The sequence below is a fragment of the Nycticebus coucang genome, chromosome 2 (genome assembly GCF_027406575.1).
Source record: "Nycticebus coucang isolate mNycCou1 chromosome 2, mNycCou1.pri, whole genome shotgun sequence".
Lineage (NCBI taxonomy): Eukaryota > Metazoa > Chordata > Mammalia > Primates > Lorisidae > Nycticebus > Nycticebus coucang.
The window spans coordinates 25,336,693-25,358,341 of NC_069781.1; the positions used below are offsets into that span (position 1 = coordinate 25,336,693).

General features: G+C 40.4%; 1 protein-coding gene across 2 annotated transcripts in view; it reads right to left on the reverse strand.

Annotated features, from left to right (window-relative positions):
* Positions 1–21,369, reverse strand: part of KIAA1958 (KIAA1958 ortholog) — a 162,679-nt gene extending 141,310 nt beyond the window's left edge. For both annotated transcript variants that reach the window (XM_053565716.1, XM_053565723.1), the window contains exon 1: positions 21,193–21,369. The gene's annotated coding sequence lies outside the window, so the exon portion shown is untranslated. The remainder of the gene's footprint in view (positions 1–21,192) is intronic.
* Positions 21,370–21,649: the final 280 nt, after the last annotated feature.

Sequence of the window (21,649 nt, forward strand, 5' to 3'; positions counted from 1 at the left end):
ACAGGGTCTTGCTCTAGCTCAAGCTGGTCTCGAACTCATAAGCTCAGGCAATCCACCCACCCCAGCCTACCAGAGTGCTAGGATTACAAACGTGAGCCCCTGCACCCAGCCTAAAATGTTTTCTTTTTATGACAAAGATCAGGCAAATTATTAACCACAAAAATCATTCAAGTGGTGATAACCTCAAGCTAAATGATGAAGAAACATACAAACATCTATGAAAAAAACTAGAAGCCAAGTTTCTCCATGTTTCTGCATCACTGCCCCATCCATAAAATAAGAGGGTTAAAATAGGTAATCTCCACAGTTCCTTTTGGTCGACACACTGAAAGATTAATACATAATTTAAAAACCAACAATTCCATTGATGAGTTAAGTGACAGCTGCTCACTACCAATAAAGTTAGGTTACAATCAACTCAGAAAAGATCTAAAGCTGCAATCCTCAGCCCCGTGGTTGCATACCAATACCTGTCTGGAGCCTGTTAAGAACCAGGCTGCAGAGCATCACTGCCTTGGCTTTAGCTCCTGTCATTCCCCCAACTCCAACCTCCAATCTCCTAACCATGGAAAAACTGTCTTCCACGAAAAGGATTCCTGGTGCCAAAAATGTTGGGGACCACTGATAAAGTACTTGATTTCTGAATTATTCAAAGATACAACTATGCAATACATTTCTGGTTTCTAAATATGGTTTTTATTCTAAAATATAGCCTAATTATAGAAAGTGTGGCGCATATACATACATAGCCCCGGTTAACACTGTTAGCATTTTAAGGTATTTTCTTCCAATCTTTCCCTGTGCACATAGCTTTACATGATAGTCATAATTAGGGAGGGAGGGAAAAATTGAAGAGGGAAAGGTCATTCTTTCTTTTTTTCCTACTTGAACAATTTATAATAGGTATTTTTCATTTTGTGACAAGGTTCTACGTGATCTATCTTCCCCACTACCACCACTAATGAATTACCTGTCCAACCTCTTGCAACTCTTTCCGGCCACTCTACCCTTTCCTTCACTCCACTGCAGGCCTTGAAATTCTGGTTCCTAGAATATATCAAACACATTTCCAACTGACCCTTTGTACTTCTTTTTTTTTTTGACTTAACTCTTATTTTATATATATTTTTTATTAAATCATAACTATGTACATTTATGGGGTACAGTGTGCTGATTTGATATACAATGTGGAATGCTTACATCAAACTGATTAACATAACCATCATCACTTACTTCTTTGTTGTGGTCATTTATACTTACTCTCAATAGATTTGAAATGTACCACTGCATTATGCACAATAGGCGAGGTCACACCAAATACCCTTCTTCCTCCCACCCTCCCTTCTCTTCTCTCCCTTCTTTCTGGACTATAGTTGTGTTTTATCTTTTGTAAGAATGTGTAGATGATTATATATTGGTTTCATAATAGTATTGAGAACACTTTTTTTTCCATTCTTGAGATGCTTTATTAAAAAGAATATGATTCAGTTCCATCCAGGTAAACATAAAAGATGTAAAGCCTCCGTCCTTTTTTATGGCTGCATAGTATTCCATGGTATACATATACCACAATTTGTTAATCCATTCATGGGTTGATGAGCATTTGGGCTGTTTCCTTAACTTGACAATTATAAATTGGGCTGCAGTAAACATTCTGGTGCAAATGTCTTTGTTGTAAAATGATTTTTGATCATCTGGGTAGATATCTAGTAGAGGAATTGCAGGATCAAATGGTAGGTCTACTTTCAGTTCCTTGAGTGTTCTCCAAACTTCTTTCCAAAAAGGACGTATTAGTTTGCAATCCCACCAGCAGTGTAGAAGTGCTCCCTTCTCTCCACATTCACACCAACATTTGTAGTTTTGGGATTTTGTGATGTGGGCTAATCTTACTGGCATTAGATGATATCTCAAAGTAGTTTTGATTTGCATTTCTCTGATGATTAAGGATGTTGAGCATTTTTTCATGTGTTTGTGGGCCATTCTCCCATCATCTTCAGAGAAATTTCTGTTCAAGTCTCTTGCCCACATAGAAATGGGGCTATTTGTTCTTTTTGTATTGATTAGTTTGAGTTCTCTGTGTATTCTAGTTATCAGACCTTTGTCGGAAACAGAACCTGCAAATATCTTCTCCCATTCTGAAGGCTGTCTGTTTGCTTTACTTACAGTATTCTTGGCTGTGCAGAAGCTTTTTAGTTTCATCAGATCCCAAAAATATATTTTTGATGTTGCTTCAATTGCCAGGAGGGTACTCCTCATAAAATACCGACCCTCTGTACCTAGTGTTGCCTTTGCTTCAAATGTTCTTCCTCCAGATAGCCCCGTTTCTAGTCCTCTAACTTATTTTAAGTCCTTACTCAAAAGCCCTTTTTAAGTGAGATCTTCCTTGGCAACATTATCTAAAATATCAAGACCTGAAATATTTCACATCTCCCCCTCCTACTGTTTTGTTCTTAACATTTAATCCTTAGATGTTATTTTTACAAGTTTATTCTCCACCTTAACTAATAAAATTTACGTTTTCTGAGGGCAAGTGTTTTGTCTTTACTTATTTCCTAGCTTCTAGAAAAGTAGCTAACGCATGCCAGATGCCCAATAAATATTTTCAGGTAAAATAATCTCTGCAAGCTTCCTTTTAAATGTTATATCCAACTTTATCAAGGAATTCATCAAATAATTACCCACTGATGGACATATTGGTTACTGCCAATTATTTACTATTCTAAATAATACTTTAATGTAGGGGTCAGCAAACTTTTTCTGCTGAGTATCAGACAGTAAATATTTTCTGCTTTGCAAGGTCTCTATCATAACTATTCAACTCTCCTACCGCAGCAAAAAAGCAGCCATAGACAACAAATGGCTCTGGGTCACTGCAGGCCAGATTTAGAGTGTTTCATTTAATATTTTTGTGCATATATCTTTTTCCATCTTTTCAATTAGTAAAATTACTAGATAAATTGTTATGAATGTATTTGTGGGTCTTGATACATTCTGTCAAATTGCTTTTCAAAATGAAAATTAAGAGGAAGTAGGGCGACTGGAATACTTACACACTGCTGGTAGAGTATAAATTGATACAGCTACTTTGGGTTTTATTCATTTTTTTTTTCTACACAGTTACTTTAGAAAACTGGCAATAACTACTAACACTGAGTATGTATACTCCATGACTCAGAAATCTGTTAGGATATTATTTTTTTCTTTCAAAAAGGCTGTGTCAGATACTGGAAGGATCATAGGGGGTGCCAACAATGTCCTGCTTATTGATCTGAATGCTAATCTTCAATTTGTAAAAATTAATCAACTATACACACTGATATGTTCAACTTTTGTTAAGTATACATAATACTTCAAAGTTTTAAAAAGAAAAAAGATTAATACTATATTCCCATCAGTAATACATACAAGAATAACTTCCTCCACTCTTCCTTTTCACTCACCAGAAATAAACAGGATTTCACTTTATATTTTTGCTGATTTGGTAGGTTAATAAAAAGTTTCTGGCTCGGCGCCCATAGCACAGTGGTTACAGCACCAGCCACATACTTGGAGGCTGACGGGTTTGAACCCAGCCCACGCCAGCTAAACAACAATGACAATGGCAACGAAAAATAGCTGGGCATTGTGGTGGGCTCCTGTAGTCCCAGCTACTTGGGAGGCTGAGGCAAAAGAATCGCTTAAAGCCCAAGAGTTGGAGGTTGCTGTCAGTTGTGATGCCATGGCACTCTACCCAGACAGCTTGCAAATATTTTCCTTCTTCTTCTTCTTTTTTTTTTTTTGTTCAAGACAAAGTGATTTTTATTAGCCTCCCAAGCTAGACTTATTAACAAACAGTTATTAGAAGTCATAGGTAGCTATCAGAGGTCTGCCTCCAAGATTTCAAATCTCGGCTCTTCTGTGCCTTACGCTATGTCACTTTCTGCCACTTTTGTCCCTCTCTGTGCCAATTTCCTCTGCCTATAACGCTAGCCTTCCACTGGGGTGAGGTACAAACTTTGTTTGATTTTTAAAGTCTGAAATGGAGGATTTTCTTCACTGACTCAAGATTTGATTGAAAGAGGCCTTCCCTGTTACTCTCCATTGCAGCCCTGGTTGGCTGCCTTCTTGGTGGCCTACCAACTTGGTACTACTCATTCATCTTTCTTTCACACTTTAAGGCCTGGGTCTTCCCACTCTACCATGCACTGGAACCACTGCCTCCTGTGTCTTGAGTTTACCTAGGTCAGACCAGCGCCTGCTGCAAATATTTTCCCTCCTTTTTCATTTCATTATTTTGTTTTTCAAATGAAATGTCAAGTTCTCATATGGCCAAATTGACTGACCTTTTTTAACAGTATACCTCTTTTTTTTTTTTTCTTTTATTTGTTGTTGTAGTTTGGCCAGGACCGGCTTCAAACCCACCACCCTCAGTATATGGGGCCAGTTCCCTACCCATTGAGCCATAGGTGCTGCCCAGTATACTTCTTTCTAATTAAAAAAAAAAACAACAAAACTATATATATATAGTATAAGGCCCAGCATGGTGGTACATGCCTGTAATCCCACCATTTGGGAGGCCAAGGCAGGTGGATTGCCTGAGCTCAGGAGTTCAAGACTAGCCTGAGCAAGAGTGAGACCTTGTCTCTAACAATAGCTGAGCATTGTAGCAGGTACCTGTAATCCCAGCTACTTGGGAGGCTGAGGCAAGAGAATCGCTTAAGCCCAGGAGTTTGAGGTTGCTGTGAGCTATGACGCCACCACACTCTACTGAAGGTGACAAAGTGAGACTGTCTCAAAAAAAATAATAATTGTACAGAACTACATTTATTTTCAACCAAAATATTGTTTATTTGTGTAGGGATATGCTTACTTCTCAGGCCAACAGTATGCTCTTACAAAACTAAATAAAACATTTATTTGGATGATTAATAGGAAAGCATCAACTAAGAAAAATATTAAGGCAAATCAACAAAATGAATTTTAACACCAAAAATAATTTAAATAGGGAGAAAACTAAACTTCTGATGCAATAACTTCATTAATTGAAAGTGAAGATTTCATACTTTATCAATTTACAAATACATCATTGAAAAAAATGTGTTATCAGGTGGCGCCTGTGGCTCAAGGAGTAGGGCGCCGGTCCCATATGCTGGAGGTGGCGGGTTCAAACCCAGCCCAGGACAAAAAAAAAAAATGTATTATCAGAAATTTACTTTTTTTTTAGAGACAGACTCTCACTTTGTTGCCCTTGGTAGAGTGCTGTGGCATCACACAGCTCACAGCAACCTCCAGCTCTTGGGCTTAGGCGATTCTCTTACCTCAGCCTTCCGAGTAGCTGGGACTACAGGCACCCGCCGCAACGCCGGGCTGTTTTTTTGTCGCAGGTTGGCCAAGGCAGGGTTCAAACCCGCCACCCTTGGTATATGGGGCAGGCGCCCTACTCACTGAGCCACAGGCGCCGCCCTGTGGTAAGACTCTTAACAGAAAAAAAGACAACAGACTGGCCAAAAAACAATTTAAAATATGTGTGTGTATATCCATATCAAGAAGATATTCACATACCAAATATTTTCTTTTCATAAGTGAAATGTATTCATACGCAGGATATTATTTATAAGAGTACATACTTTTTCACCAGGCAAGGGGGCTCACGCAATGTAATCCCAGCACTCTGGGAGACAGAGGAGGGTGGATTGCCTGAGCTCTCAAGTTAAGAGACCAGCCTGAGCCAGAGCGAAACATGGTCTTTAAAAATGGTCGGGCGTTGTGGCAGGCGTCTATAGTCCCAGGTACATGGGAGGCTGAGACAAGAGAATTGCTTAAGCCCAAGCGTTTGAGGTTGCTATGAGATGTGACGCCATGGCACTCCACCTGGGGTCAACAAAGTGAGACTCTGTCTCAAAAAAAATAAAAACAAGAAAAAAAAAGTATATACTTTTCATTGAATGTATTCATATGGTAATTCACATAGTACTATTAGCTTTCAAAAACATAACATTCCTTAAAATGCTGCTCTAAAGGTAGAATGGGAATACCTCCAGCTATTAATAAATTTTCACAAAAATCTTCAAAAGCTGTTAATTACAGAAAACAATGTGGAGGTTTTTCAAAAAGCTAAAAATAAAACTATCCAATCCAACTCAACTAAATCCCAACCCAAGTCAAACTTTGCACATATTTATATTTATATTCAGAAAAGAAACATTTCAGTAATTTATAATAAAGAGCACTATTTTTTAATAAAAAAAACCCTAACCAATCCAGCAATCCCAGTACTGGATATATTAACATACCCAAAGAAAAGGAGATCAGTATACCAAAGGGACGCCTGCACCCTCATGCTTACTGCACTGCTATCCATATAGCTAACAGACAGAATCAACCTGAATGTCCTCCACAAAGAAAATGAGTATACACACATAATGGAATATTATTCAGCCATAAAAATAGAATGAAAATCCTGTCGTTCACAGACATATACATGAGCCTGGACTATATTGCATTAAGTGCAATAAGTCAGGCACAAATATTTTCAATCATAAGTAGGAGTTAAAAAAAATTTGAGATAATGGAAGTAGAAAGTAGAACTGAGGGTATTAGAAATGGGATGAGAGGGTTGGCTAACACATACAAGATCGCAGCTAGACAGAAGCGGAGCTCTGGTGTTCCACAGTGTGATGGCATGTGGTTAACTAGAATTTATTGTGTATCTTCAAAAGGGTAGATGAGAGGATTTTGAATGTTCACAACACAAAGAAATAATAAATGTTTAGGGTGATAAGTATGCTAATTACCCTGATTTGATCATTATACATTGTATGCATGTATGGAAATGTCACTGTATTCCATGAACATTTAGAAGAATTAGAATGTTATTCCATGAACATTTAGAACAAGTAGAATTATTATGTGTCAACTAAAAATAAAAGGGAATATAATCTACTCTACTCTACACATAAGATTTATGCATGCTATGTATGAAAGTCGTATCAGTATTTTTTTAAAAACTTAAAGAAATCTTCAAAAGCTGTTTAAACAACATTTTTGGTAAATCAGTGATTCTTTTTTTTTTTTTTGAGAGAAAGTGTTAAGCTGTCGCCCTCAGAAGAGTGCAGTGGCATCACAGCTCACAGCAACCTCAAATTCTTGGGCCGGAGTGATTCTCTTGCCTCAACCTCCTAAGTAGCTGGGACTACAGGCAGCAGCCACAAAACCTGGCTATGTTTTGGCTGTAGTTGTCATTGCTGTATGGCAGGCCTGGGCCAGACTCGAACCTGCCAGCTTCGGTGTATGTAGCTGGCACCCTAGCCTCTGAGCTATAGGCGCCAACCCTAAATCAGTGACTCTTTATGGGCTTGTAGGTGGGTGGATTAATCCTTTCAGGAATTGTAGAAAACTGGCCTAAAATCAGCCAGGCACAGTGTTTCACACCTGTAATCATAGCAATCTCGGTGGCCAAGGCTGGTAAACTGCTTGAGCTCAGGAGATCAAGACCAGCTACAGGGAGATCCCGAGACCCCAGCTCTAAAAAATAGCCGGGTAAATGGTGGGTTCCTGTAGTTCCAGCTACTTGGGAAGCTGAGGCAAGAGGCTCTCTTGAGCCCAAGAGTTTTGAGGTTGCTGTGAGCTAAGGTGCCATGGCACTCCACCAAGGGCAACAAAGTGAGAGATACTCTGTCTTAAAAAAAAAGAGAGAGAGAAAGAAAAAAAGAAAACTGGCCTGAAGTTGCAAAACTTCAGAGCTGAAAACTTAAGTGAATTTTCTAAGCTGCTTGAGTTCATCCAGATGCCAGAAAAGAATTTCTTTGCCTGATTTCCAAAAACAACCAAACTACTACCCTCACTTAAATTAAACTACATTTGAGGACTATCTTCACTAAAAATGATTAAAATCTTAAAAGTTTTGTCTAGGAAATAAACTTTAGTTATATGGGAAATCCACTAATATAGAGTTCCTTGTTTTCTGAAGATGCCAGATAAAATAAACTGCTGAACCAGATTTGTCTTGAAAATGTTAACAAATCTAAGTAATTTAGAAAATAATTAAATCCTTGCAACAAGTATGTATTGGCTTATCACTATAAACCAGATAAACTAGAAAAGCTGTTAATAAATCAGCTTATTTGCATATCTTACCCATTCTTACCTTATCAGATATTGTCCCCTTTGATCAATAGGAAAAAAAAATTGTCTTCCAGGGCAGTGCCTGTGGCTCAAAGGAGTAGGACACCCGCCCCATATACAGGAGGTGGCGGGTTCAAACCCAGCCCTGGCCAAAAACTGCACACACACACACACACACACACACACACAAAAAAGAAACTGTCTTCCAAATGGCAAAGTATCCAATGTACTCAATACTAATATGAAGCCTGTAGACAAACTAATACATGCTCACACAAGAGAAAAACTCAATTCAATTTAAGCTGGGGGTAAGAAAGAGAGGAGGGAGGAGGATTGGTGTGCTCCCACCTAATGGGCACAAGGTAAGGGTGTCGGGTACAGCTCCTAGGGGCAAAACACAACTACAATAGGGACTTTACCTAACAAATATAAACACTGTAACCTAATCATTTGAACTCTCATATTAATCTGAAATTTAAAAAAAGGAAAAAAATAGTCTTCCAAGACAACAACAAAAGCAAGCAAGAGGGTGAAGCACCAAGATGGTAGCAGATGCTGAGTTTTGGATTCTTCCTCAAATCTAATCATACAAACAGGTTACGAATAGGGGTGAGGAAGAGATGGAGAGGCTGGCAGAAACAGGAACACAACTGTATTGAACTGAGCACTTTCACACACACGCACACACAAAGTGAGTACCAGTGAAACTGGAAATCTAAGTAACAAGGTGCATTTTATCAATATCAATGAATTAGTTTGCTAGGGCTACCACAGCAAAATGCTACAAACCCATTGCCTGAAACAACAGAAATTTATCTTCTGGCAGTTCTGGATGCTAGAATTCCAAAACCAAGCTGTTAGCATGCTTAGCTTCTTCTGAAGTCTCTCTGCTTGGCTTGCAGACGCCCACCTTCTCACTGTGTTCTCACAGTTTTTCCTCTGTGTGTGTCCAAACTTCCTCTTCTTGTAAAGACACCAGACTAGGCTCAGCGCCTGTGGCTCAAGCGGCTAAGGGGCCAGCCACATACACCTGAGCTGGTGGGTTCAAATCCAGCCCGGGCCCACCAAACAATGACGGCTGCAACCAAACAATAGTCAGGGGTTGTGGCAGGCGCCTGTAGTGCCAGCTACTTGGGAGGCGGAGGCAGGAGAATCACTTGAGCCCAGGAGCTGGAGGTTACTATGAGCTGTGATGCCACAGCACTCTACCCAGGGTGACAGCTTGAGGCTCTGTCTCAAGAAAAAAAAAAAGACACCAGACTAAATTGATTAGGGCCCACTCTGTCAGCCTCTTCTGAACTTAAAAGACGCTGTTAAAGACCCTATCTTCAAATACAGTCATATTCTGAGGTATTAGGGGTTAGGGCTTTAACATATGAACTTGGAGGGACACAACTCAGCCCATAAAATGTCAATGTCCTGGCTGCACTATTATAAATATATAGCTACAAAAAGTTATCTTTGGGGGAAACTGAGAAAAGTATGCAAACAACCTCTCCGTATTGTATCTTACAATTTCAAGTGTATCTGCAATTATCTGGGGAGGGAACCTATGGATGGAAGAAAATAACAAAAATAGGTGGAATATAACAAAAGATGTTCAACCCAATTAGGTGATAAAGTAGACCCATGAATACCAGATAAGCAGTCTGGGAGAAAATACCCAAAAAACTAGTACCCACACTAGATTAGCAACTGGGCAGATGAAGGTAGAAAAGGGACAGTTCTAAGGTCTCTAAGAGTTGGGAAAAGGACATTACAGAAAATTGCTCTCAGAAACAGAGGATCCCTTTAAAGTAAAATTGTACCTAAGAACAGTGAAGTTTCTCAGGCTTCTGGACACTGTATGACCTTTCCTCATGGGGGAAAGGCCTTAGGGGGAAAACTGAGAGGCCTTAGGGGGAAAACTGAGACTAGAATCCAAATCAAATACAGAGCATCAGTGGGGATAAAGGAGAGAGACTCCCAAAGGAGGTCAATCTCAAGAGAAGCCTACATAAAGAGACCATATGTTTTCCTTTATATTGAAATACGAATCAGATAAGGACAATAATAAGTGAATTTGCTAATAAATCATTAATTTCAGAAGTAGAAGTCACTTATTTAACCAGCAACCAGATCAAGAAACAATCCTTCCAGCACCCCAGAAGCCTCCACTTTCTTCTTTCTAGTCACTACTACTCCTGCTTCTAACAGAACAGATTGGTTTTGCCTGTTGGGGGATTTTATGTATATGCAGAAATACAGTACGAACTCCGCTGTGTCTGGCTTCTTGAGCACAACATATGTCTGTGAGATTCATACATACTGGGGCACGCAATTGTCGACTAGTCATTCTCATTGCTCTACAGTGGTCCAATGTGTAAACATATGATTTCATATCAATTATGAGTCAGCTTAATATTGCTGTGTAATTGGCTCGGCGCCCATAGCATAGTGGTTGCGGTGCCAGCCACATACACTGAGGGTGACGGGTTTGAATCCGGCCCAGCCAAGCTAAACAACTGCAAAAAAAAAAAAATAGCCAGGCATTGTGGCAGGCGCCTGTAGTCCTGGCTACTTGGGAGGCTGAGGCAGGAGAATCACTTTTTTTTTTTTATTAAATCATAGCTGTGTACACTGATATATTCATGGGGCATCATTCACTAGCTTCACAGACCGTTTACCAAGCTTCACATATACCCTTGTAAGATGCACCACTGTTGTAATCCCACCAATCCCCTTCCCTCTACCCACCTGCCCCCTCCTTCCCCCCCTTTCCCCCTAGTCTTAGGTTGTACCTGGGTTATAGCTTTCATGTGAAAACCCTAAATTAGTTTCATAGTAGGGCTGAGTACATTGGGTACTTAGGAGAATCACTTAAGCCCAAGAGTTTGAGGTTGCTGTGAGCTGTAACGCCACAGCACTCTACCCAGGGCAACAAAGTGAGACACTGTCTCAAAAAAAAAAAAAAAAAATTGCTGTGTAACAAATCAGTGGCTTAAAACAATCCATTTTTCACAATATATAGGTTTTCAGGGCAGTTTCCTCCCTGGACTTGTTCACATAGCTTTCAGCTGCAAAGTCAGCTAAGCTAGAAGATCAAAGATAGCCTCACTCACATGTTTGGCAGTGTAAGGACTGGTCGTCAGTTGGCACCCTGAGTCTTCTCCATGTGACCTCTTTTATTCCTACACTTTCTTACACTCCTATAAGGGTCTCAGCGCAGTATTTCCCCCAATGTGTAAGCATTTTCCAAGCCTCTGTTGCATGATGCTTGCTAAAGTCCAACTGGCCAAAACAAGTTACATGGCCAAAACCAGACTCACTATGGAAGAGCAGAACACAAAGGTATAGGTACCAGATGTGATTTACTGGGGCCATCAATGTCACACTGAATCAGATATTACACTGACAGTCATTTGGGCAGATTCCATTTTCAGACTTTTACAAACAGGGCTATGAGCATTTCAGTACATCTATTTTTGGTGAGTGTATTTCCTATAGTGGAATTACCAGTCATAGGGTACATACACATTCAGCTTCAGTAGATACTGCCAAACAGTTGTCCAAATTGGTTGTACCAATTTATATTTCTGTAACGATTTACTCTACCAATACTTCCAACAGCAGTGCAGGAAAAGTCCAACTACTCTACATTCTCCCTAACACTTGATACTTTTCATTTTTCCCATTACCTACTGTAGTGAATGTACAATGCTACCTTACTTTGATTTTAATTGATTGGCCATATTTTTAAAATTTTTCAGATAAGTAACGAAGTAGAAAGTCTTCAAACAATGAAACTAGAAAAACTATATGAAAGCTATGCTAACTAGTGTGATGAAAATGTGTCGAACGATCTATGAACCAAGTGTATGGTGCCCCATGATCATATTAATGTACACAGCTATGATTTAATAAAAATTAAAAAAAGGAAAAAAAAAAGAAACTAGAAAAACTACACTGGCCCACTCCCACCTCTATGATAGGAACTTTCTCCTAAAGAACAGGTAAATCCATCTAATAAACTTGCACAAAAGACAAGAATTAAATGAAAAAATACTATCAAAAAGTACTGTGAGAAAAAATAATTTAAAAGAGTCAATGTTTTAATAGCCAAGGAAAGCACATCACAAAAATCTGTCCACAAAATCTGTCCACAACTCTATAATAGAGTTATCTATTATAACTCTAACATAATATTTCAAAGTGAATCAAAAGAATGTAAGAAAATGATAGAAGCTATGAATGAACAGCATAGAACAGATAAGAAAAAAAAAGCTAAAAACTGACACTAGCCAGATAAGAAGATGTATAGTAAGAAATGACAGAGTTAAAAAAAAAGTAACTCAGAAAGGAAGACAAAACTAGACTCACGAGATAGCATAGAAAGTTCACTGAAGGGACTAAAGGATAAAATGGGAAAAATGCAAAAATAAAGCAAATATAAAAAATAAAAGAGGGCTGGGTGCAGTGGCTCACACCTATAATCCTAGTACTCCTGGAAGGCCAAGACAGGTGGACAGCTTGAGCTCAGGAGCTCCAGACCAGCCTGAGCAAGAGCAAGACCCCATCTCTACAAAAAATAAAAAACTAATGAAGTATAGTGGTACAGTCCTATAGTCCCAGCTACTCTGGAGGCTGAGGCAAGAATATTGTTCAAGCCCAAGAGTCTGAGGTTGCTGTGAGCTATGAAGCTATGGTACTCTACCCAGAGCAACAGAGTAAGACTCTGTCTGCTCCCAACAAAAAAAGAGAAAAAGAACCTGAAGAAAAATGACAACCAAAGATGCAACATTCATGTAGCAAAAGGTCCCTCCCCAAGTGAAAACAGTAGGATAAACACTGAAAAACTATAATTGATGGAAAATATGTATTAAAAAATTGGACCAATATAATAAAAAACACATTATGTATCTGGGAACACTAACAGAGAATAGTTAGACTTAATCTAGCAAAATTATTGGCTTTAAAGACAAGAAAAAAGTCCTTTGAACATCCAGGCAGAAAAGAGAAAGTTACTTAGAAAGAAAATCATACTGGTATTGACAACAATACATTTTACCAGAATGCAATACCATAGAGTAAGGCTCATAGACCAAATCCAGCCCACTGCCTGGTTCTGTAAATAAAGTCTTACTGGAACACAGTCATGCTGCATTTATATACTATGGATGGCAGCTTTTGCAATGCACTGGCACACTTGAATTAATTGTAACAGAGACCTATAACCTGCCAAACCTAAGATAACTAACTATCTGGCCTTTCACAGAAAAAGTTTGACAACGCCTACAATGAAGTAACATTTTCATTTTGTAAGATGCTTGAGGGATAAAATGTGAATCAAGTTTGTTTTCTTTCTTTTTTTTTTTTTGAGACGGAGACTTGCTCTTTTGCGCTGAGTAGAATGCTGTGGCATCATCACAACTCACAGCAACCTCAAACTCCTAGGCTCAAGCAATTCTCCCTGCCTCAGCCTCCCAAGTAGCTGGGACTGCAGGTGCCTGCCACAAGCACAGCTAATTTTCTTTTTGGTTGTAGTTGTCATTGTTGTTTGGCAAGGCTCGGGCTGGATTCGAACCCACCAGCTCCTGGTGTATGTGGCTGGCACCTCAGCCGCTTGAGCTACAGGCGCCGAGCCAATTTTTCCTATTTTTAGCAAAGGAATCTTGCTAAAGATTCTCAATCTTGCTCAGGCTAGTCTGAACTCCTGAGCTCAAGCAATACACCCACCTCGGCCTCCCAGAATGCTAGGATTCCAGGCCTGAGTACTGCAATCAGCTAAGGAAAAGTATTTTATTCAGCCAGACCGGCCTTTAAGTATAAAAACCACAGGTAAACAGTGTTAAATATGAAAGGCAGGGGATATTTTTCACATGAGCCATTTCTAAGGATCTGATGAACTTCAGACTACTAAATGATAACAGAAGCCTGATCATAAGAACCTGTGCAGAATATATGTAACTGAAGAACTAAGATGAATGTAAAGGTATGTGATTCATATGTGGTAAACAGACCAAACAGAGAAATCCTGGGGACCAAGAATCAACTGAGGAGCTTGACTATATAAAAAAGATGAAACTAAAAATAAAGGGGTCAGAGATCATGCCTAAATTTCTGGACTGGGAAGACAGCTGGACGATGGTACCAACACACTGAGCTAGAGAATAAAAGAGAAGACACAGATTTGAAGAGGAGGATGATACATTAGTTTGGGGGTACGCAGAATGTGAAATGCTCGTAGAATATCAAGTGACTATTTATAGTTGGTCACAGGAGAGGGGCCTTGACTGGATATTAGTTACAAGAGTCATCAGAACATGTGTGAAATGACCAGGATGGTATATAACTTACAATGAAAGTAGAAAGACCGATATTTGAAAAAGAGCACAAAAGAAATATTTCCTCAGAACTCACAAGAAAATTACAAAAATAGCATTTCCACTGAATTTGGCCACAAATCCTCTAGTATGCCAAACCAATTATTCAGAATTTTCTATTTTACACCTGTAATCCTAGCGCTCTAGGAGGCCAAGGTGGGAGGATCCTTGGAGCTCAGGAGTTCAAGACCAGCCTGGACAACAGCGAGACTCTCGTCTCTATGAAAAATAGAAAAACTAGCCTGGTGTGGTGGCAGGTGCCTATAGTCTCAGCTATTCAGGAGGCTGAGGCAAGTAGATTACTTAAGTCCAGGAATCTGAGGTTGCTGGGAGTTACGATACCACAGCACTCTAACCAAGGTGACAGAGTTCTGACTCTGTCTCCAAAAAAACCCAAAAACCCCCAGATATTTCTACTTTAACTCATTCAAAATAAAGTACTTAAAAATAACAAAGAGGGGCCAGATGTGGTGGCTCACGCCTGTAATCCCAGCACTCTGGGAGGCTGAGGCAGGTGGATTGCCTGAGCTCACAGGTTGAAGACCAGCCTGAGCTAGAGCGAGACCTGTCTCTAAAAATAGCTGAGCGTTGTGGTGGGCGCCTGTAGTCCCAGCTACTTGGGAGGCTGAGGCAAGAGAATCGCTTGAGCCCAAGAGCCGGAGGTTGCTGTGAGCTATGACACCACAGCACTCTACCGAGGGCGACAAACTAAGATTCTGTCTCAAAAATAAATAAATTAAAAAAATAAAAAACAATGAAGAGTGAAAAACAAAAAAAAGGCTTTAACTCCCTACTTTATTTTTAATGACATACGAAGTTAATCATATTGCTCCATATTCAGGCCTGACATTCAAGTGAGAAACAGAGTAAATAAGACACAAAAGATGAAACCACCACAAAATCACATACACGGAGTGAAGCATGTATGTTCATATGCATGAAAGGCGATAGGCAGAGGGACAGACTGTGTTAAGGGCTAATTGTGTCCCCCCTCAAATTCATCTGTTCAAGTCCTAACTCCTGGTATGTCAGAATGCGACCAATATTTGGAGAGACAGGGCCTTTATTGGAGGTAATGAAGATAATAAGAGGTCATACAGGTGAGCCCTAACCAAACACAACTGATGTCCTTACACAAAGAGATTAGGGTGGTCAGGCACAGAGGAAAGACCACGTGAAGACATCTTAGCAAGTTAGCCATCTATCAACGAGAGAAAAGACTTAGAAGAATCCACAGCTGCCAACCCTTATATCATACTTCTAGCCTCCAGAATTGCCAAAAAATACTTTTTGGTTAAGCCACATAGCCTGTGATTTTCTGTTACAGCAACTCTAGCAAACTGATACTGGTAAGATAAACTACTCCTAGCTAGTTAAGAGTTCACAAATATTGGCCAGGCACAGTGGCTCATGCCTATAATCCAAGGTTGGTGGATGGCCTGAGCTCAGGAGTTCGAGACCACCCTGAGCTAGAGGGAGACCCCGTCTCTAAAAAACAGCCAGGCGTTGTGGAGGGCACCTGTAGTCCCCCAGCTTCTTGGGAGGCTATGGCAAGAGGATGGCTTGAGCCCAAGTGTCTGAGGTTGCTGGGAGATATGAAGCCACAGCACTCTACCACGGGAGACAAAGTGAGACTGTCAAAAAAAAAAAAGAGAGAGAGAGAATTCACAAATATTGTTAATTCTATTGCAGAAATATGAATTTCTATAACAGAAACATAGAGCTTTTGATAAGTAGTGATTATGCCTTAAAAATGCAATGATAAAATTCTAAAATAATAATAAATATTTACAAGGGAAAATATAAGGAAAAACTGGCCCGGCGTGGTGGCTCACGCCTATAGTCCCAGCGCTGTGGGAGGTGGAGGCAGGTGGATTGCCTGAGCTCAGAGGTTGGAGACCAGTATGAACAGCAGTGAGCCAGAGTAAGACCCCGTCTCTACTAACATCAAAAACATTGCCAGAGGAAGAAGAAAATGAACAACAACAAAAAAAAGAGTACTTCAAATGAAGAAGAATGAACAAAGAAGCTGAAATTAAAAAAAAAAAAAAAAGAAGGGCGGCGCCTCTGGCTCAGTGAGTAGGGCGCCGGCCCCATATGCCGAGGGTGGCAGGTTCAAACCCAGCCCCGGCCACACTGCAACAAAAAAAATAGCCGGGCATTGTGGCTGGCGCCTGTAGTCCCAGCTGCTCGGGAGGCTGAGGCAAGAGAATCGAGTAAGCCCAAGAGTTAGGTTGCTGTGAGCCGTGTGATGCTACGGCACTCTACCCGAGGGCGGTACAGTGCGGTACAGTGAGACTGTCTCTACAAAAAAAAAAAGAAAATACAAGGAAAAACTAAAAGGATACACTATTTGCAATTACAAAAGGACAGAAAAGTTTAAAGTGATATCAGTTCTAAGGAAAACCAAAAAGAAAAAGAATCCTACCAAGATACATCCTATTCCTGAAATGAAAGTTAACCTTTTGTTAAATGAATAATCCAAAAACAATCCAGTAAGGCAAGGGGAAAATAATGGAGGCAACTTTAGATAATCCTTAAGAATTAAAAAAGAGTGTGTATGTTTTCTTTTAATGCTCAGCTAACAAAATCTTCATTAACAAACAAACAAAAAAACATTTTCGAGCATCAAATAAAAAGATATTTAGAATTGGTTTTAATGGAATTCTGGTTCTTTGCATTTCTTTTTTAAAACAAACAGCTAATAACTACCATCCACTCAACACGTACTACTTTTTGTCCTAACACAGAGGCCATGTATTTTAACAGGAGAGGAAGGCGAAGAAGGAAAAGCTATTCTTTAATTTGCAGCTACCAAGAAGAGACCTGCACTCTGGCCCTCGCCCAGCCAAAGCTCAGATAGAGGAGAAAGAAAAAAACTAGATTAAAAAGACTTCATTTTATGGTAAGATTTTTAATGTTAAAAAATACCTTAAATGTTTTAATGTCTTCTTAAAATTTTTCAAAATTACATTTCATGCTAATTGTATACATTTTTCTTTTGAGACATGTCTTCTTTCAATACAAAAGTATTGCTCATGACCTAGACCACAACCCTTTACTTTCTATATTATTTGCAAGTGTGATAGATAACGTTTCTGAAATGCATCCTCTTTGCCACTAGACCATTAACATTACAAGTATGCAACAGAGAAAAATGCTCTCCAACTATTTAAGTGTAAGACTTTGCAAAACAAACTTGAATACGGCTGCATAATCTGCCTTTCCCCCAGAAAAGCCTATTAAACTTTGTTGGCATTGGATACAAAATAAAATTCAAAAATTTGCATTTTCAGTACTTTTGGTTTCTTGACCTTTATTTGAATATGAGACTAAGCTTTACCAAACAACAGAATTTACACAGTAACTGGCCAACCACAGTCCTCATTATGGAATCTATGCAGTGCATTTGTTACCTAGGAAACGGACCAGAGCACAGGCAGAGTGCAATTTCAGTCTAGCAAAAGAATTCTCCAATCATGCTGGTAAATAAACTCCATAAATCAAGTAATCAGAAGCAAAGTCAAGAAGTTATCATGTAAGAGTGAAGCTCAATGGAAACTTTTTTAAAAGAAAATAAAAAAGAAACCTGTGGGGCTTCTTTAGGCAACTATGTAGATCTCCTAAGTAAATATTATGAGCAGGTTTCTTTACAAACACAAACTGTCAGAAAATAAACTGTTCAAAATAAATGGCTTCTCTCCAATCTTCAGCTTCTCTATTTTTGACAGTACTTAAGAGAAAAAGCTTATTTAGAGCCAGCTCATACATCTGGTACCCGAATATTAATCCAAGACTGAATTCTGCATTTTTGGCGAGCAGCATGGGGTTTGTGCTGTTCTTAAACAATGTATGATAAGAAAAGCTGGAATGAGAGGTCAGATCTACACCTCTCATGGTCGGACCTGCTTCCCTACCAAGCTAACAAACAAACAAACAAAAACATGAAAAGGACTTGAATGTCTTTGTAATGGTACAAATTATCACTTTTCTGTTTTCCATTTATCACAAATGATAATATTATTCATTTGTGGGTTCCAGTTTACACAAAGTGGCCATTTTAAGTTTCCTTTAATGATACCACATTAAGAACCAATAAACAGGAAAATGCTAGAGAAGTCCATGGTTTAGAAAGCCTATTAAATGTAACTGCAGACAATTTAGCATTGTTAAAAAAAAAAAGGTTGCTAAATGTCAGCTATATTTAAAAATCCAATTTTATACAAATTCAAATTTCCTATAAGTAGCATTTATTTGTCATAAGATAAAAAGTAGCAGGAAAAAATGTCAAGCATGAAAAATGAAAAATAATTTACATGCCTTCCTAAGCACCAACTTAACCAGAAGGGAAATCAGTTGGAAATGTTAAAGTTCTCTGGAATGCTCCTGGTTTACACTAAAATATTATCGCTAATTATACAAAAAGCAAATAGTATCTACATATCACTTTAAAAAAAAAAGTGATAGTATCTTTTAGCCAGCCCACATAAAGACTACAGTGACATCCCAGAAAACTGTTGGGCACAACTACAACTTTGTCAAAACAATTCTCAATACAGGTCACACTCTGTTAATGTTTATACAGTGACTCTTTGTTAAATCTTATCACTACCACTGACTGCCTTGTAAATACATAAATAAGCAATTCAATTTGTTAATTTATTTTTTTTAATACCTTGAAGAGCTAACTAATAAGGAGTATGTGTATCTAAGATCTAAAAGAGTATGTATATCTAAGACCTAGAATTCTACGAATGGTCTAGAACTCCATTCACCATAAAGCCTGACCAAATTTCAATACCTTTCCTCTTTGGGCTATTCTTAATGGAAAAGGAACAGGAACACTAGTCAAGGGCCTACAAAGGCACAGAGCCGCACACGAAGCTCTGTGCCATTGTGCAGAATTTAAATTCACTCACCTAATTCACACTGAAAGTCAAAGCAGGAATAAAATTTGATCAGTTCAAAGGGGTTGGCTTGATCATTGGTAGGTTGTAAGTGTGCATAAACGTACATACCAGACGCTTATAAAATTAGGTATGCAATAATCTGTTAACGTAACTAGAACTAGAATCTACATTAAGCATATTAAACTATCTCTTTTTATAATGCAAAAATCAATTTGCCTAATTTAAAATGTATTAAATTTTATATTGTTTTTCTTGTTTTATAGAAATTTAAATAACAATTTTCCACCATACTGTTTTTCCTTCAAGTTTAGATGGTAATGCTTTTTGTGAAAGAAAGCCTCCATTTTCTACATACAGCTGTACAAATAATTATCAGCATGCCCCCCAAAATTGCTTAAAAAAAAAGTCTTGATACTGTCAGACTTAAGTTTGTCAATACAGAGTCTCAGTTTGAACAACAAAAAAAAGTTTCCAGAAGTGAGCAGCAGATTGAGATTAAATACAAAGATAGAAACCCATACTTGCATCAAGAAATCTGAATCTGTTATAATTAGTAATTATTCGAAATCATTTATTATTTAAATATCTACAAATACAAGGCAACTTTTCATAGAGAAACTTAACTAGGTAGTTAAATAAGAGAAATCAAAACTATCTTTCACTAATTTTCAAAACACTGTACCCAACATATACAATCCAACCTTTGGGCCACTCCGTATAATACCTAAATATATGAAGTACGGGAAGCACAGTAATAGCTGGAAAAATCAATTCTAACACCCATGTTGTTCTCATATGTTGTGAAAGATCTCGTATCTTATAACAGCATAAAAGGTACAGCATTGTTTACCGCACTCCAGTTTAACCACCACGGAAGCAGTCACTACCTGACTCGCTTGTTAACTGTTTAATGGGCAGAAGATTCCGTCAAGCTAATCCTAACGAGTCTGGGGGAAAAACAAAACTTTACTCCAAAACTTCAGAGGAAAAAAATAATAAATACACATAATTGTAAAAACCACAGCCATGTTCTTTTAAGTTCCTGTCCTACCGTAAAAAAGGAAAAAAAGCCGTGAGAAAACCAAAAATATCCTTTGCTCTGGTTCGATTTTGATTTGATGTTGGTCAGTCCAACCTCGGGCTACCCAGGGGATACAGTTCTTGATATATTTGATAACAAACACACGCCACTGTGCGCAGCCTCCAATGTGGGGGGGGAGCCCGCGGAAGAGCCTTTTGGAGAAAGCCCTCCTCCGTTAGAAACAATAAATAAGGGAGCGCAGCGGCGCACGTTCCTGCACACACGCCCCACACGCTCCTCGGTGTGGCTCCCGAGGAGGGAAACCAGTCGGGCAAAGCCCCGAGCCACCTCTCTTCCTCCACAACCATCTCAAGACTTGGAAACTACGAGGGCAGATCTTTTCTTCCTCCTTCCCGCCCTCGTTCCCACCTCCAACAGACCCAGGAGCAGGAGCAGAGCTAGACCCACGCAGCGCTCCCGCGCCGCCGCGGCGACAGGAGCTACCGGGCTGGGGGCCGGCCCCCGGCAGCCGGACCAGAGCGGCCGCCGGAGCTCGCTGCCCCTCACGGCCGCCAAGCCCGCCGCCGCCGACGGCCGGCCGCCCGGCTCTGTGCCCTCACTCCGGCCTCGCTCCCCTCACAGGAGACAAAAGGAAGGTTTGGCCGGGTCACCGCGCGGCCGCCGAGGGGAAAGCGGAGCAGCCGCCCGCGCGGCCGCCCCCCACACAAAGGGGCCCCCCGCCCGGGTAGCAGCGTCGGCGCGCTCGTCCTCGCTCCGCGCGCGGGCTCTCACCCACCTGCAGGTGTCTGTGCGTCTGTCCATAGGAACGCGGGCGGCTGGGAGTTGCGGGGGGGAGCTGCGAGCGCCGGGCAGCTGGGGCTGGACGGGGCGGGACCGAGGGGTGAGAGGGCGGGAGGACCGCGGCCGGAGGTCCGGGCACCGAAGGCAAGTGGAGCGGGGAAGGCGGGCGGCGGGGTGAGACGGGGGGCGGGGGCGCCAGCCTGGCTCAGCCGACCGGCGCGCGCCGCTCCGTGCGCCCCGATCTCCGCGCGCCCGACTCGGAGCGCGGCGGGCGGGAGGCGGGGCGCGGGCGGGGCGGGGCGGGGCCGGCGAGCGAGGCGGGGGCTCGGACCCGGGGCTCCAGCCGACACCGGAAACGCGCCGCGGTCGGCGAGACCCACAGGAAGTGTGTAACGACACCTCCTACCGCACGCACCGAGCTGCCGGTCGTCGCTGCTTGGAGGGGGTGTGGA